This window comes from Aotus nancymaae, unplaced genomic scaffold, assembly GCF_030222135.1.
Source record: "Aotus nancymaae isolate 86718 unplaced genomic scaffold, 86718_ANA_hifiasm-v0.15.2.pri h1tg000025l, whole genome shotgun sequence".
NCBI classification, from domain to species: Eukaryota; Metazoa; Chordata; class Mammalia; order Primates; family Aotidae; genus Aotus; species Aotus nancymaae.
In genome coordinates, this window is record NW_026988438.1 from 9,992,026 (window position 1) to 10,008,923 (window position 16,898).

The 16,898-nt window shown below is 34.3% G+C and overlaps 1 pseudogene; it reads right to left on the reverse strand.

The window, feature by feature from the left end:
* Window positions 1-1,207: 1,207 nt before the first annotated feature.
* LOC135276494 (glyceraldehyde-3-phosphate dehydrogenase-like) lies at window positions 1,208-2,185 on the reverse strand (annotated as a pseudogene).
* Between the last annotated feature and the right edge of the window lie 14,713 nt (window positions 2,186-16,898).

The following is a 16,898-nucleotide window of genomic DNA, read 5'->3' on the forward strand; positions in this document are numbered from 1 at the left end:
AACTTTAAAAAGTAAAAAAAAAAAAGGAGAAAAGGCTTATAGAATAAGCATTAAGACAGAAAATACTTTTGTACATCTGTTTAATGTGTTTGTGTTTTAAACTAAGTGTGGTTACAATAGAGTCAAGAAATTTAAAAAAAGTTTATAAAGAAGTTATAGTAAACTAAGATTAATTTATTATTAAAAAAATAAACTTTTAAAAATATATTTAGTGTGCCCTAATCGTATAGTGATAAAGTATATAGTGCCTTACAGGCTTTCACATTCACTCACCACTCACTGACTCACCCAGAGCAACATCCAATCCTGAAAGCCCTGTTCATGGTAAATGCCATCTACAGGAGTATAATTTTTTTTAAATCTTTTATACTATACTTTGAGCATATCTTTTCCATGTTTAGATACACAAATACTGACCATTGTGTTAAAACTGCCTATATAATTGAGCACAGTACATGCTGTACAGGTTTTTATCCAAGAAGCTACAATCTGTAGCATCTAGCCTAGGCTATACCACCTAGGTTTGTGTAAGTACACTCTGTGATTTTCTCAGAATGACAAAATTACCTAATGATGCATTTCTCAGAATGTATTCTCATCATTAAGCAATTTGTGTTTCTAAAATTAGCATGAAGCCTCTAGGTTATTATTATGACAAATGTTGTCCATAGAATTCCAATAGATAATTTAAAACAGCATTATAAGAATCTCTTTACTCTCTCTAGTCTTCTAAAAATTATTCTTAGAAATTATTGAAAATTTTAGAAATAATTTTTCATATTTTTAGATTCCTATTGTTATCAATATTTTCACACAATAAACTAATTTAATAGATATTTAAACAAGTTTCACAGTTTAAAAATAACCCCAATGTATAATGAAATGTGATTTTAGTATAGTCTTAATTTTTGCCAGTGTGATATTTTTAATTTTTGTGTCTTAATTTTAATTGAAATTGGCTATAAATTTCTTTAGTTTTTGTTGTTGTTTAGGTGAGCACAGGGGACTTTATTGATGGTAACTGATAAGGTGGGGCTCCCTAAGGTGGGGCTCCCTAGGCTCCTCCCTCTTCACAGGGTCTGCATGAAAATTGTGAGGAAGGGAGATTCTCAGTGTAGTGGGGAACTGCGTGAAGCAGGGATTCCCCAGCATCTGAGGGCCTCTGTCTTCCTTTTACACTCTCACTGGGGCTGGTGGTCCGGGGGTCTCACTTCTTGGAGGCCATATGGGCTATGAGGTTCACCACCCTGTTGCTGTAGCCAGATTCACTGTCATATCAGGAGATGAGCTTGACAAAGTGGTCACTGAGTGCAATACCAGCCCCAGCATCAAAGGTGGAAGAATGAGTGTTGCTGTTAAAGTTGGGGGAGATGACCTTGTGCTCCGTGTAGCCAAGGATGCACTTGAGGGGCACCCGATGCCTGCTTCACCACCTACTTGATGTCATCATATTTGGCAGGTTTTTCTAGATGGCAGGTCAGGTCCACGACTGACACGTTGGCAGTGGGGACATGGGAGGCCATGCCAGCGAGCTTCTCTTTTTGCTCAGGGATAACCTAGCCCACAGCCTTTGCAGTGCTAGTAGATGCAGGGATGATGCTCTGGTGAGCCCACAGCCATCATGCCACAGTTTCCCGGAGGGACCATCTACAGTTTTTTGGGTGGCAGTGATGGCGAGGACTGTGGTGATGAGTCCTTCCACAATACCAAAGTTGTCATGGATTACCTTGGCCAGAGGTGCTAAGCAGTTGGTGGTACAGAAGGCATTGCTGATAATCTTGAAGTTGTTATCATAATTCTCATGGTTCATGACCACAATGAACATGGGGGGATTGACAAAGGGGGCAGAGATTATGACCCTTTTGGCTCCCCACTGCAAGTGAGACCCAGCCTTCTCCATGGTGGTGAAGAAACCAGTGGACTAAACTATATAATCAGTACCAGCATCACCCCATTTGATTTTGGTAGGATCTCAATCCTGGAAGAAGATGATGGCATTTCCATTGATGACAAACTTCCCATTCTCAACCTTGACGCTGCCATGGAATTTGCCATGAGTAGAATCATATTGGAACATGAAAAGCATGTAGTTGAGGTCAATGAGGGGGTCATTGATGGCGACAATATCCACTTTACCAGACTTAAAAGCAACCCTGGTGACCAGGTACCCACTACGGGGAAATCCATTGACTCGGGCCTTTGCCTCCCCCATAGTGTCTCAGGGATGCAGCTGATGCTGCACAAGAAGATGCAGCTGTCTGTCGAACAGGAAGAGCAGAGAGCTTCTAATTTTTATGTTGAACTATTTTATGTTAATTTTATTAAGTTATGCTAGTATAAAATGTCAATTTTAAAAAATACGTATTTTTCTAGGCTTTGGAATACTTTAATACAATAAAAGTTATTCAGTTATTTGACTTTTGAAAGAAAATTCATTGGTTTTAGAGGCAGTACTCTGATGCAATTTTGAAGGTCCTCTGCATTTATGAGGGTATTCAGGTGTTTTAATTCGTATGCCAGTTTTGTTCATTTATGTTTAACATAAAAATCATCTATTTTTTCTAGGTTTTTAAATATATTAGCATATAGGCTTGAAGTTGATTACCTCATATTTTAAATATCTTCCAAAAATTCTTGTTTATCTCTTCTTTTTCATATGTTTTTCATTTAAAAACACTTCTTATTTCCAATATTATCTCTTTCCAGCTTTCTTTTTGACTTCACTACACTTACAAGTATATGTGAATGATATTAGTATCTTCAAAGTAAATCCTGTATTTCTTTATAATAAATAGTTAAGCTCCCATGTTTCTTATTTGGTTACTTTCTAACAGAGTTTTAATTCCTAGTTTTTGCTTTTCTGTTTTCTTTGGGACTATTTCTTGGATATCCTGAGTCAATCACTCCAGTAATTATTTTTTTACATGCTTAAGTGTGACTATTCAAGGTAAAGCACATTTTGTACTAAGTACAATATTGGCTGAATGTCATAAAATATAGCGTGCTTATGTTGTAATTATTCTGTAACTGGACTATAATTGAAATTTCATTTTCTTTTTAACCCAGTATTTACGAAAATGTTCTGTATTATCCATTTTTTTTGAAATTTTAAGATGTTAATTTTAGTGTTATAGCTTGGTGGTTGTAGAGTGTGACCCCTACAATTTTTACTTTTAAAATTTGTTTAGAATTTCTTTTTTTAAATTTATTTAGTATACTTTAAGTTCTGGGTTACATGTGCAGAATGTGCAGGTTTGTTACATAGACATACATATGCCATGGTGGTTTACTGCATCCATCACCCCAACATCTACATTAGGTATTTCACCTAATCCTATCCCTCCCCAATACCCCACCCCCTACTATTCCTCCCCTAGCCCCCCACCCCCCATAAAAAGATCTATTTAAAATAATTTTGGGAGTGTAGTAGATTAGATTATTGGCCTCAATACTTTATCCTTTCATGCTTCCATACTTCTCCCTACAGTTCATCATAGCTTGCCTCTTGACTTGACTTTTTCTTTGGCAGTGCATATTAGTTTCCTGGGGCTGTGGTAACAAAATGCCATAAACTGGGTGACTTAAATGATAGATATTTATATTCTTACAGTTCTGCTGTCTGAAATTCTGGAATGAAACTGCTGGCAAGATTGGTTTCTTCTGAGGGCTGTGAAGGAGAATTAGTTCCATCCTTCTTCTCTACCTTAACCAACTGAACCACAGCTATCTTGCATATATGTGAACAGAAACAAATGTTGTTTTCAGGTACTTAGTTTGAACATGGTTTGTGATTTGGCGATTTTTAGCAATACTTAACTGATACAATTAGTATCTAAATTGTTTCCCTACTAAGTTTATTAGCTGTCTTGATATCAGAAAATTTCATTCATTTCAATATGATGAATGCTATTTTTTTTCTATTGTGCTATATATTTAAATAAACTTTAATAAAATTTGTAAACAGTAAAAGCAGTAATAAGAAAAATATGGAGGAACACCTTTTGAGTTTTACATATCTAAAACATTTGTACAGAGAAAGGAGATATGCTTATTGATTTACTGAGTTCACAGGTATTTTGTTATAATCCTCTCACTTTCACCTGAATTATAAATCTATTCATCCTAAACAGAAAAGTAAATATCTAGATAGTAGACTTTTTGGTTACCTAAACTATCCCACTCACTTCTACTTAGTAGAATCTAGAATTCTGAAAAGTAGAGGAATGTAGAATATTTAAGAAGTTAAATGTTCTGTGGTATGCTATTTTGTCTTTCAGGGATAGAGATCTTTGAAGAGATATGTGTAGAACTAGCATTCAGATAGAATGGTTTTTCATCCCTAGACCAACCCTGTCCTCATGAGTCATCCTAGCTAGAATGTTTGTGGACTTTTTTTTATATAGAGAAAACATAAGTATTAACTATAAGTTAAGGTGTTAAACAGAACTGCAATGGGTCCTCACTCTACTGAAAGGATTCAACCATAAAGTGATGCATTATTACCCAAGGATTTGCTCCTCACCATAGGGATGACTAGAGATAGTATCACTTCCAAATTCATAAACTTACAGATTAAGTTCAACATGCAAATGAGTATAAATGCAAATATATTTCTATTATTACCTCTGAAAATTTTATCTATTTATTATCAGTTTCTGGTTTAAAAACTAAGAATACAGAAAAATCAAAACCCATATTGTTTTTTGCATGTGTTTCAGGAAGGCTTCACATGGGCAAGTTCAACTAGCCCTTATAAAGTAGTTGAAAATTATCTAATCCCAAACTCTCTCCCTAGATAGACAGATATAACTGCCATTTGGACTTCTTTGCACATCTTAAATCTCATGTAAGTCTCATGACTTATTAAATTTAGCCTATTACAAAAGATTTCAGTTTCTTTTTCAAATTCTTTCTTCTTAATACAAAAATCAATACCATGGTTGACTTTCTATATTTCTTTGTCACTTAATGGTATATGGTGTCACTGTAAAACATGCTTTCAAGTGAAAAACATGCATTTAGTCTCAAATGTTTCTTTTCTTTTCCATCCAATCTCAAATATTTGTTCTGTTTTACTGTTTTCCTATTTATCCACTTTCATTAATAATCTTGCATTAATATTCCTAAAATATACTTATTATCACTCCATTATTTTAAAATACTTTGATAATTCTACCTTTCCTAGAATTAGACATGTATCTTATATTTGCCAATGTGTTTGCTTTTCAGTTTCTGAAGTTAATCTCACTACTGCTTCCTATTTTAACCTTGGAGGTAAAGAGACAACTTCCAAGGAACAACAGGAACTGTTCTTTTTATTACTATATTTATTTCTTTGTTTCCATTTGTTTCTCATTAGTTTGAGGAGCTTTGAAAGGCATACAAAAGCTCTATGTATATCCTAAATGTCAGCAGAGAGATCTTACATCTCATCTTAATGAATCAAGGGACATTTAAAAATTTCACTCTTGTCCAACTTAGCCCCAGACTACATGGGAAAAGGGCAGTCACATAATCACTGAAACCTAAGGCCTTGAAACTACATTTTCATGAATATATTTAAGAAATAAGTAGAATTAAGGAAAAAAGATTGTGGGTAACAGCCATGACACAGACAATTTATTTTATGAGAAATACCCACATTGAACATGCTTTATTTAAAAAGATTAATCATATGTATAAATATAGCAGAACAGAAAAGAAATGCTTAGTTTTCTCCATTTGTCAGATATACTGACTTTTTGTATATTACATCAAATTAAAGGTACAAGCACTTAATGAAGGCATTTTACAAAGCAAAGTCCGACACACATGGCTGTGAGTTAAGTTTCAATCTCATAGAAGCTGATTTTTTAAAACAAATCCTTTGGGCTACATTTCAATATATAGGCTCTCAGACTGGCAAGATAGCTTCAAAATTTGATAAAAATCAGCACATTCAAAAAATTAGGAAGTAAATAACTTAGTTTTATATAGTTCAAGACATTATTTCATACCTTAAGCAAAAAAATAAAACAGCTAAGCTTAAAATTTGGCAGACACTCAGCCCTTAATCTAGAACATTTACTATATTTAAAACATAAATTAAATTTCTCACATCTGGATACATTATAAGGAACTGGATGGAATCCTAATGTAACTTCTCTGGGAAAAAATGAATTCCCCAACCAACTAAATCAGCCAAATGATTCTTTTTTATAGATTTATCTTTGTTAATAAGGCAAAACAAGCATTTTCAAGTGTAGTGTTTTATTTGTTGCTACACAATTTTTTCCTACAACTTCTTACTCTTGCCCACACAGCACATGTGTAAGCATTGAATGACCTACAGGAAAAGCTTCATCTTTATCTTATAAATGACCTACTGGTATGTGCACTGAGATAGATCTCAGCATCTGCCCTAAAACCTAGGACACCAACATATCTCTCTGACACATAACTTTTAGCTTATTTACAAAGATAGACGAGAAAGATAAGTAAGTATAGCAGAATAGCAAGTTCAAGGCCCTTGTTATACTAATTACTGAAATAAAGCAAAATCTTCTCTGTATCTCTTTACTTTTAGATGGGAATTTGTTATTTTTTAATTGACTTTTTTTTTCTGTACATGTAGTTACCCAATGGGGCTATCAACACCCTTAGAAAGCCAAGAATATAAAAATATCAATAATTCCATTTTCATCCTGTGTTAGTCCATTTTCACACTGCTGATAAAAACATATCTGCATCTGGGTAATTTATAAGGAAAAGAGGTTTAATGGACTCACAGTTCCACGTGGCTGGGGAGGCCTCAAAATCATGGCAGAAGGAGAAAGGCATAACTTACATGGCAGCAGAGAAGAAAAAATGAGAGTCAAGGGAAAGGGGAAACCCCTTATAAAATCATCAGATCTCATGAGACTTTTTCACTACTATGAGAACAATATGGGAAATACCTCTCATATAATTCAATTGTCTCCCATTGGGTCCCTCCAACAACACATGGGAATGACGGGAGCTACAATTCAAGATAATATATGGTTGGGAACACAGTCAAACTATATCACACCCATTACATTCATAAATAAAAACAAAATATTGTAAAAAGAAAGATTCAGATAAATGGCTACATTTAAGAAGTGATTGCGGAAATGTACATTGTCTTACTGTAGGGCAATTTGATAAATAAAACATGCTAGAATATTATGTAGTATTTGCATATATGATTCCATATATACAATTTCTTAGTAAAATAATTGTGAATATGTGCAATCATAGAACTGCTGTGATATTCATTGAGGGGAAATGTGGGTATGTGTGTGTATAACATGTGGAAAACTATATATATATAAATATAGATATATAATGTATATATAATGGGGTCATTTAATATATATGTACATAATGGGAAATTTATAAATAATTTAAAAGCATAAACATATGGAGTTGATTCAGAAAATCACAAAACATAAATAATGAACTTTAAAATATGAAAGGTAGCAGTTTTCCAAAATTCTTTAGCAGTTGTATCCCCTAACCCAGTGAAATTCATGTAGTGCTCAATTCGCTAAGAATGCTACTTCATTTTTCCCTAACACAAAGGACATCCCATGAAGCACTTCTATGGAACCCAGGGGCATTCTGAAACTCTATTGGTGTATCACTGTTAAAGAACGCTGTTTAATAAGTCTACATCTATTCAAAGTATGTGGCTTCAACAAATTAAACACAGGTTACAAAAAACAAAAACATATACATATAAGCTTAGGACAGCTTATGCTTTTTTGATATGATGATTATGCAAAACTGATACATATGTTTCAATACACAAGAATGTATTCAATAAATTACATAATATATTGAATACTTCATTATTAAATAGGTTTTGTGCTATACGATTTTGCTCAAATGTAGGCTAATGTAAACGTCCTGGGTAAATTTAAGGTAGGCTAAGGCTAAGCTATAATGTTTGGTAGGTCAGGTATGTTAAATACATTTTTGGCTTTGCACATTTTATACTTACAGTGAGTTTATGGAGATACAACCTCATCATTAGTTGAGAACCATCTCTGCATATATATATCTTTAGAAAAAAACTGAACACATATGTTAAAACAATTAATAGAAATTATTCCTTAGAGTTGACTTTTCTTTTGTGACTTTTCCAAGTGTTTGCATCCAATTTTTTCTCAACTGTCATTTTCTTGGTAGGCCTCCCTAGAACGTCTATTTATTTATTTATCTTTTTCCACTTTTAGTTTATAATTGCGGTATGTATGTAAGTTTGTTACAAAGATACATTACGTGATACTGAGTTTTGGGGTAAGACTAAATCTGTTATCCAAGAAATGAGCATAGTACCCGTGAGGTAGCTCTGCAGCCCTTGGTCCGTCCCCTCCCACTTACCCCCTCTAGTGGTCTCCAGGGTCTATTTTGCCCATTTTTATGTTTGTACGTACCCAGTGTTTAGCTCTCACTTGTAAGTGACAACATGTCATATATGGTTTTCAGTTTCTGGTAATTTCACTTAAGAGAATGGCCTCGAGCTGTATCTATGTTACTGAAAATGACATGATTTCACTCTTTTGTGGTGGTATAGTATTCCATGGTGTATGTGTACCATATTTCCTTTATTCAACCTGCCATCGATGGGCACCTGGATTGATTTCATGTTTAACTTACAGATGCATGTATCTTTCGGGAGAATTATTTATTTGGGGTATATAATCGATAATGGGATTCCTGAGTTGAAGGGTAGTTCAATCCTTAGTTCTTTACAATATCTCCAAACTGCTCTCCACATCAGTATTCATTTACATTACCACCGACAGTGTATAACTGTTCCCTTTTCTCTGCAGCCTGACCAACGTCTTGTGAATTTTTAATAGTAGCCATTCTGACTGGTGTGAGATGATACTTTATTGTAGTTTTGATTTGCATTTATCTAATGATTAGTGATGATGAGCATTTTTTCATGTTTGTTGGCTGCTTTTATGTCTTCTTTTGAGAAGTGTCTGTTCATATCTTTTGACCATTTTTAAATGAAGTTAGATGATTTTTTTGTTGAATTAAGTTTCTTATAGATTCTGGATATTAGACTTTTGTTAAATTATAGTTTGCAATTTTTTTCCCATTCTGTACGATGTCTGTTCACTGTTTATTATTTCTTTTGCTGTGCAGAATTTCTTTAACCTAGTTAGGTTCTACTTATCAATTTTGGGGGTTTTTGTGCAGTTCAGGTAAGCCTATTTAAAATTGCACCCACAGCCAATATTTCTGACCCATTTAATCTGCTCTACTTTCTTATTTTTCCCATAACACCTAATATATTTTATCTTACAATATGATTTACTTATTGATTTTTTAAATATCTGTTGTTTTTCTCCACCACAGTAGAATGTAAACTCCATACAGGAAGCAACATATTTTGATCACTGATGTATTTTTTTGTGCCCAGCAGTGCCTGATATGTAGTCAGACATTAAATAGTAACAAAAGTTCATTCCTTCTTTATGAATATTCTAAAATATATACATTTAATTTAAAAGAATTTTTCATTTGAAGTATCTTTGTTTTGAATTCATAGAAAGTCCCTGGCTCTAGGAAATTGAAGGAAACTTGGTTCTTTATGAAGCCATGACTTCATGGATAACATCTAATCATCATTACAGCATCACAGAATTGCTTCAGGGTTGTTTATTTTAGTTTATACAAAATAAATATACAACACACTATACTTTAACTATAATTTGGCTTTTGTATAAAAATCATTGCAAATCTTTTCCTAATTGTTTAGGAATTATGTAACAGAATAGTATAACTATATGAGGAATAAAATGCTAGGCCATTGATCTCAAGATCATTGTTGTGTAACAATAAGAATTCTTTAGGGATGATGAAAATGAATACATGTTAAAGGTCAGCCATAGAGAACATTATTATTTTTGGTAGAGGGGCCATATGTCTAAATTGTCACATTACAGTCCCAAAGACAGAAATCTGTTAGAAAAGCATTGGCATTTATTCTAAGTTAATCATTATTTTAAGAAGACTGTGTGTAGAAACCTAAGCATTTCAGATTAGGACACAGGAAATTAGAAGTGACTGTTAAATCCACGTAAACAATAAGCAAATATTTAACATGCATTTTTAAACCCATCGGATCTAGATAAAAACAAAGTCTAAATGAACAAAATTCCAATGTTGTACAATCCTTTTTAGGTGAGAAAAGACAAATGGCCTTATATTTCTCTAGGGAGACATGCTGGAAAAAATAAATAAAACTGTCAGAGGTATAGGAGTAAGGGGGAAAAAGCCAAACTTCATTTTGTTAAATTTTTAGTGTGATACATTTTTAAACTTAAAAGTTGCAATAATAGTACAAAGAACTTCTGTCTTTTCTTAGATTGATCTTTTGTTTATATTTCGCCTCATTTGCTTTATCACCTGCTCTCTCTCCTATTGATCTAGCAATCTATTTACACATATATTTCTTTCCTGAAATATTTTAGAGTAATTTGGAGACATCTACCTGAAATAATTCAGTGTGCATTTTTTAAGAATATGAACATTCCCTTAACCACAGTCTAGTTGACACAATTATTATAATAATCAAAATCAAAACAGCCATTCTATAGTTAACATTAATAAAATTATATTACCCAATCTACAATACATATTCAAATTTTGTCAGTTTTCCTAATAATGTTCTTTGTAGTATTTTTCTTCCCTAGTACATGCTTTGAATTGCTTTTAATTTTAATGTCCCTTTATTCTTCTTTACTCCAGAATATTTCACCTGTATTTTTTTTGTGTGTTCCTTAGTGTTGACTTTTTTTTTAAGAGTATAGGCCAGGTGTTTTTTGTTTGTTTTGTACAATATTTCTTTATTTGCCTTTGCTGGTATTTCCTCATGATTAGACCCAAGTTAAGCAATTTGTCAGAATACATCACATCAGAAGGCACAAGATACCACCTTGGTTTAATAGTGGTCATGTCAGTATTGACTAATTAGTTATGAGCCATGTTTCTGTGAACGTGTAGACAAAAATGACATATTTTACTTCCAGAAGCAGAGACCAAAGTCTTTCCTTTCCACCTTTGTTCTTCCTGGATTTTCATCAAGAACACCACAGTACACAGGAAGTCAAGGCAGGGATGGAAAGCAGATAAATCTCTCTGTAATCTAGTGATGTTTCAATTGTAGCCCTTTGGAAGGCAGGGGGACCTAAAATTGACTTTAAATTATTTAAAATAAGTAGTGAATTGACATTAGCTGGAGGTACAGCGTAGCACACAAAAAGATCTACTCTAGATAAATTTGTAGAAGTAAGCACATCACATTTAATACTTTATAAAAAGGGGTTATTATTTACTAAAAATAAATATTATCTACCAGCATCTGTTCAGTTATTTCCAGCATAGAATGCAAAATCTGAGATACACACACACACACACACACACACACACACACACAAAATGGAACTCCCAATAAAGTAAATGATTGAACACCAAGATTTAAAACAACTGTTAGGATTTGTTAATGTATGTATGAGGAAACGGTGGACTTAATGTGGAAAAGATAGAGAATTTTATCAGAGAAACTAAAATCCTAAAAAGAACAAAATCGAAACTTTAGTACTGAATCATATAATATCTAAAATAATAAATAGACTAGATGGATATATCAACAGACTAGCTAAAAAAAGGGAAAGATTAATAAAATCTCATCTGAACACAGAGAAAAAATATTAAACTCAGTAGAACTTCAGAGACCTATGGTAAAATATTAAACAGTCTAATGTATGCATATTTAGAATTCTAAAAGGAGAAAGATTTTTTTGATGTGTAAGTTATCAACTTTATCAATTTTGTAAAATTATACAAAAGACCTCACTTACTATGATGAGAACACCACAAGGGAAACTGCCCTTATAATTCAATCTCCTCCCACCAACTCTCTCCTTCAACACCTGGAGATTACAATTCAAGATGAGATTTGGTGGGGACACAAAGCCTAATCATATGATTCTGCCCCGGCCCCTCTAAAACCTCATGTATTTTCACATTTCAAAACCTATCATGCCTTCCCAACAGTCACTGAAAGTCTTAACTCACTTCAGCATTAACTCAAAAGTCCACAGTCCAATGTCTCATCTGAGACAACGCAAGTCCCTTCTGCCTATAAGCATATAAAACTAAAAGCAAGATAGTATTAAAAAATCAAGTTATTTACTTCCAAGATATAATGGGGTTACAGGCATTGGGTAAATATTTCCATTCCAAATGGGAGAAGTTGCCCAAAACAAAGGGGCTACAGGCCCCATGCAAGTGTGAAATCCAGTGGGGCAGCTATTGCATCTTAAAGCTGCTATATAATCTCTTTTGATTCTACGTCTCGTGTCCAGGTCACTATCCAGGTCACACTGATGCAAGAGGTGGGCTCCCATGGTCTTGGGTAGCTCCACCCCTGTTGCTTTGCAGGGTACAGCAACCCTCCTGGCTGCTTTTATGTGCTGGCATTGAGTGTCTATGGCTTTTCCATGTGCACAATGGAAGCTGTTAGTGTGTGGATCTATCATCCTGGGATCTGGAGGACAGTGACTCTTTTCTCACAGCTCTGCTAGGCAGCTTCCCAGTGTGGACTCTGTGGGGCCTCTGAACCCACATTTCCCTTCCACACAGCCCTAGCAGACGTTCTCTATGAGGGCTCTGCCCATGCAGCAAACTTTTTCCTTGACATCCAGGTATTTCCATACATCCTCTGAAATCTAGACGGAGGTTCCTAAACATCAATTTTTCTTTCTGTTACCTGCAGACCCAATACCACAAGGCTTGGGGATTGCACTTTCTGAAGCAACAGCCTTAGCTGTACCTTGGCCCCTTCTAGCCACCACTGGGATACAGGGATGTGCTGGGATACAGGGCATCAGGTCTCAAGCCTCACACTGCAGGTGTGCTCTGGGCCCAGCCCATAAAATCATATCTCCATTTCAGGCGTCTGGGCCTGTGATGGGAGGGACTGCCATCAAGATCTCTGATATGCCCTAGAGACATTTTCCTATTGTATTAATAGTCACATTCTGCTCCTTATTACTTATGCATATTTTTACAGCATGCATTTCTCCCCAGAAAATGGGTTCTTTTCTACCACATCATCAGACTGCAAATTTTTCAAACTTTTATGCTCTACTTTCCTTTTCAACATAAATTTCAATTTCAGATCATCTCTCTCAAGTTCGAAGTTCCACAGATTCCTAGGGCAGGGGCAAAATGCCAGTAGTCTCTTTGCTAAAGCATAGCAAGACTGACCTTTGCCCCAGTTCTCAAGGGATTCCTCATATTCATCTGTGACCACCTCAGCATGGACTTCATTGTCCATATTACTATCAGCATTTTGGTCAAAACCATTCAAAAAGTCTGTACAAAGTTCCAGACTTTCTTATATCTTCCCATCTTCTTCTGAGCCCTCCAAACTATTCCAACTTCTACCCATTACTTAGATCCAAAGATGCTTCCATATTTTTACATTTCTTTATAGCAATACCTCACTCTTGGTACCAACTGCTTGTATGATTAGGTTGGTACAATAGTAATTGCAGTTTTTGCCATTACTTTTAATTACTTTGCCATTATTTTTAATGGCAAAAACTGCGATTACTTTTGCACCAACATAATAGTTTGTTTTGCACTGCTATAAAGAGTCCCTGAGACTGGGTAAATAAACAAAGAAAGAAAGATTAAATTGACTCACAGTTCTGCAGGTCTGGGGAGGCCTCGGGAAACTTAGAATTATGGCAGAAGTCAGCTCTTCAGAAGGTGGCAGGAGAGAGAAGAAGAGAGCAAGAGAGAAACTATCAAACACTTATAAAGCCATCAGATCTCATGAGAACTCACTATCGGGAGAAACAGCTTAGGGGAAATAAGCCCCATCATCCAATCACTGCCCATCCGGTCTGTCCCTCAACATCTGGGGATTACAATTCAAGATGAGATGGGGGTGGGAACACAGCCTAACTATATCAAACACTGTAAGTTCAGTGGTCTACAGAGATGTCATAAACCACAAATATTTGGACTAGCAATAGACAAAATATGTAGTTTCTTTTACATGGTCGCATCACCTATAAATTATTCTTAATAAAGAGTCAAATATATTGATTTTCTAAAATGAACCAATGAATTAAAATAAAATGTGCAAAAGAATATTCTATTTTCCTAGGTTATGAAATTATAAATCAGATTTTTTTTAAAACTTAAACTTCAGAAATGAGATTGTAAAGTGATTGGCCATAGCAATATACTACAGAAGATTTGATAGGAAGAGGAACATTTGGAAAAGAGAAAAAGCAATCATACTTAACAGTAGTCAAGAATGATGGGAAATATTGCTACAGAAATTGCTTATTATGAGTAATGGATAATGATTCGCAGGACATAGTGACAAATCATTGCTAAAAGCATAGAAGAAGGAAAAGCTAAATGTGTGGCAGTTAGCTGTACCTTAAAGCTTTATATACATATAAACATTTAGAGAGATCTCTGCAATATAAGCAATGGGGACAAAGGGGAATAGCATTTAAAACTCAAGATGGAAATCTCTACTAAAACTCAAGGTTTGATGCAAACCTCACATCCCTACTCCTCAGAATAGTGACGCCTTCCCAGAATCATCTTTGATTACAATTAATGTGATGATGTTATGTGTCTCATTATCTGAGGCAATCTATTACAGTCGTAGCTAAACAAATTACCTTTTATAACTTTCTGCCAGAATTTCAGTGTTCAAATTATATCTTGTATCTAATACTTGAATTCCCATTCATCTAAGGTTATTTAAAAAAAATAAAAGTGGCAGATGTTTCTTCTATTTTCACAGTTGAGGTAAGCATATGTTCTATTCGAAGTCATGGATGGCTACTGCAATAGCTATCTTACTACTTAAATCAAGTAATTATTAAGTATTAATTTGGAAGACAAATAGTGAAAAGATGACATTAAATTGAAAGGTAACTTCTAATTGCCTCTGTGTTAATCTCAAATATTTTCCATAACTGAGTCAGAATATGTTTCTGAAACTATGAATTCCTTAGTATCCTATAGTAAGAAAATCAGTGTATTATTGGGAACAATGTGATCAATAGGGCTAATTACTGGAACTTCTCTTTTTTAACTTTTATTTTAGATTCATCAGTACAGGTGCAAGTTTATTATATAGGTAAATTGCATGTCATGATGATTTAACGTACAAATTATTTTGTCACCCAGATAATTAGCATAGTAAGTGCTTATTGACCATCACTCTCCTCCCACCCTCCACACTCAAGAAGGCCCAGGTGTCTGTTGTTCTATTCCTTGTGTCTATATATCCTCAATATTTAGCTCCCACTTTTAAGTGAGAACATGTCATATTTGATTTTCTCTTCTTGTGTTAATGTGCTTAGGATAAAGGCCTCCAGCTTCATCCATGTTGCTACAAAGGACATAATCTCATTCTTTTTAATAGATACTTAGTAGTTCATGGTACATATTTACCACATTTTTTTCCTTTAGTCTACCATAAATGAGCATTTAGGTTGATTTTGTGTGTTTGCTATTATGAACAGTGCTGCCATAAACATACATCTGCATGTGTTTTCACAGTAGAAAGATTATATTCCTCTAAGTATATACTCAACAATGAGTTGCCAGGTGGCATAGTAATTCTGGTTATTTGAGAAGTCTCCAAACTATTTTTCACAGTGATGGAACTAATTTACATAACTACCAGGAGTATATAAGCATTCCCTTTACTCCACAACCTTACCAACAATTGATGTTTTTTTGGACTTTTTAGTAATAGCCATTCCAGCTGGTGTGAGATAGTATTTCATTGGGGTTTTGATTTCCATTTCTGTAATGATCATTGATGTTGAGGATTTTTTCTTGTCTGCATGTATGTATTTTGAAAAATGTCTGTTCATGTCTTTTGTCCATTTTTTAATAAAGTTGTTAGTTTTTTTTGCTTGTAAATTTGTTTAACTTCCTTAGAGATTATGGACATCAGACGTTTGTTGGAAGCACACTTTGCAAATATTTTCTCCCATTCTGTAAGCTGTCTGTTTACTCTGACGATAGATTATTTTGTGGTGCAGAATGTATTTACTTTAATTGGGTTCCAATTGTCAATTTTTGTTTCAGTAGCAACAGCTCTTGGCATCTTTGTCATGAAATCTTTGCCTAGTCTTATGTCCAGGATGGTACTTCTTAGGTTATCTTCCAGGGTTTTTATATTTTTAGGTTTTACATTTAAGTCTTTAGTCCATCTTGAACTGATTTTTGTACATGGTGTAAGAAAGGGTTTCAGTTTCAATCTTCTGCATATGGCTAGCCAGTTATCCCAGGACAATTTATTGAATAGGGAGTTCTTTCCCCATGCTTGTTTTTGTCAATTTTGTCAAAGATCAAATGGTTGTAGGTTTGCTGCATTTCTAGTCTCTCTATTCTGATCTATTGATCTATGTGTCTGTTCTTTTACCAGTACCATGTTGTTTTGGTTACTATAGCCTTGTATTATAGTTTGAAGTCAGGTAATGTGATACTTCCAGGTATAGTCTTTTGCTTAGGATTGCCTTGGCTATGTGGGCTTCTTTCCATTTCACATGAATTTTAAAATAGTTTTTTTTTTTCTTCTAATTCTGTTAAGATTGTCACTGGTAGTTTGATAGGTATAGCATCGAATCTGTAAATTGTTTTGGATGATATGGCCATTTTAACAATATTGATTCTTCCAAATCATGAGCATGGCATATTTTCTCATTTGTTTGTGATTTCTTTTAGAAGTGCTTTTTAATTATTTATTGTAGAGATATTTCACCTTCAAGGTTAACTATATTCCTAGGTATTTTATATTTTTGGCTATTGTGAATGGGATTTTGTTT